The sequence below is a fragment of the Poecilia formosa genome, unplaced genomic scaffold (assembly GCF_000485575.1).
Source record: "Poecilia formosa unplaced genomic scaffold, Poecilia_formosa-5.1.2 Scaffold91, whole genome shotgun sequence".
In the NCBI taxonomy this organism is placed as follows: Eukaryota; Metazoa; Chordata; class Actinopteri; order Cyprinodontiformes; family Poeciliidae; genus Poecilia; species Poecilia formosa.
In genome coordinates this window covers 1376609-1378808 of record NW_006800030.1, presented here as the reverse complement: position 1 = coordinate 1378808, position 2200 = coordinate 1376609, and the positions used below count along the sequence as shown (strand labels likewise).

Sequence of the window (2200 nt, the reverse complement as noted above, 5' to 3'; positions counted from 1 at the left end):
TATATAACTTTATTGATCCCCTGAGGGATCAATAAATGTCATCACAGCCAAATGTCATCAATAAATTCATGACAGATGTTATGCCATCTTTATGACAGTGTCATGTCAGTCAGTCTTATGCACACCTCTTCAAATAAAGTGTTACCCACTTTTGAAAGCATGACCAACATGGACTGAAGGCAAACTACAATTCTAAAACACTCGTTGTTCTCAACTTGTTCGCTGAATTCAGTCAGTGGAAAAAAAAATCCCAGACTGTGATGTGAAGGGAGATTTGAAATGTGTAAAAGGTGATGGCCAGGCCAGGTTCTTATAGATGTTGCAAATGTGAAGTAAATAAAAATGCCATAACATTACTAAAAATTATTTACTTAAAAGAATTACATTTGGTTATCATGCCTGTCGGTAATGCAGGTTACTGTGGTTTCTTTACATGGACACCACATTTTTCTGTTTAAAATGTAAATCTTAATCACATTTCAGCATCATGTAAAACATAAAGTCAGAATACAAAGTCAGAACTCTTTCTAATCTAAAATGAGATAAAGATTCCTAAAGTACCATGACTCCTGATGGGGGGGCTGGTGACGACTCATGCCTGGTCTCAGTCTAACAGAACACAGCAGCAGTGTGAACCTGTGGATCTGCTGCAGACTACTTCTGGCCGTTACATGCTGCTTGCTGATGGTTTCCTCCCTAACGCCTCCCTCTGTTGTTTCCTTTCAGACTTTGCCAAGTGTTTAATTAAAACTTTTAGAGTAGTTGTGAAGACAGCAGGTTGGAGATAAGCCTGATGCTGAAGAGTTGCAGTGGGGGTTTGGGGTTGTTTGGGGGGTTTGTGAAGAGGGGGTGGGTTAAGGCATTTCTCATTTTGTTAAGCTTCCAAAGAGGCCTCCACCAACCAGATTGCTGCTAGATAATCTCCCCCGCTCTCAGTGGAGGGGTTGGGCATGGTGGTGTGGTGTGTGGATGAGGTCAGTGAGACGGATCATTGATCTCAGACCTTCTCATCATAATCCTGGACTGGACTTCAAGTTTGGCCAATAGCAAGTGTTCTTACTGTGAAAATAATTTGTATAACGCCCTCTAGATGCTATTCTACCCTCAGCAGCTTGCAAAAGTTTTCATTCCCCCACATTTTGTCATGCTACAGCCACAGACTATTTTATTGGGTTCACTTTTGGTAATCAAACAACAGTAAGTAGTGAGTTGGGAGGATTTCCCTGTATTTAGTTTCATCCATCTTCCCACTGACTCTCTCCAGCTGTCCTGTTTCTGCTGAAGAAAAGAACCCACACAGCATGATGCCACCACTACCATGTTTTACAGTGGGGATGGTGTGTCCACGCCACCTTCTTCCACATGCTTGCTGTGTCCCTGCATGGTTTGTGGAAATAATGGCTTTTTATTGCTGCTCTTACATAGCGACCGTACTTGTAGATGGTCCTGTTTACAGATTCTTCCACTTAGTCTGTGGATCTCTGCAGCTCCTCCAGAGTTACCATCAACTCTTAGTTGCTTCCCTGATTAGTGATCTCCTTTGTCGGAAATGGCAGTGTAGGAGGTGGGTCTAGAATTTTGCCATACTTTATTTATCTTTATCTATGCTCAAAACTTTAAATATCACTTTGTAATCTAACTATGAGTGTTGTATCTGTTGGTCTCTGTAAAGACTGGACCATTAAATAGTTTGTATTGACCACCACAGATTTTCTGCTTACAGTTTGAATATTCTTCCATCCATTTATGGTCTGTACCCACTGAACCTGCAGGGTGCCTGTTGCCTGTGTCCAGCAGTGATAGGGCGAGAGGCGGGTACACCCTGGACAGGTCACCTGTGGACCTCTGGGAAACACAGAGACCCAAAAACACACACACGTTTTTTGTTGCTATGGTTTGTCGTTTTTGATTTTTTTCTCTTTCTGCAAGTGTAGAAACATACTACTATTTGGATATGAGCTTAATTAACACTGATTAACACCAAGTGGTGCTAAAATATCACCAAGGAAACGTAACATTGCAATAGAAAAATCAGTTGATGTTTTCCATTTTATCGGATATAAATGTTCTTAGTAAATGTTTTACATTCCAAATTTGTGAACAACATTAATTTACCTCAGGTTAAATATTTCAAAACAAACTTATATTTACTTATTTGTGTCTTTTGTAAAGCTGATGAATTCAACACATGGGGAGCAAA

General features: G+C 40.5%; 1 long non-coding RNA gene across 1 annotated transcript in view; it reads right to left on the bottom strand.

Annotated features, from left to right (window-relative positions):
* The window catches only part of LOC107836836 (uncharacterized), a 1784-nt gene extending 1134 nt beyond the window's left edge, over positions 1–650 (bottom strand). The window contains exon 1 of the long non-coding RNA XR_001662803.1: positions 562–650. This is a non-coding gene — a long non-coding RNA (uncharacterized LOC107836836). The remainder of the gene's footprint in view (positions 1–561) is intronic.
* Between the last annotated feature and the right edge of the window lie 1550 nt (positions 651–2200).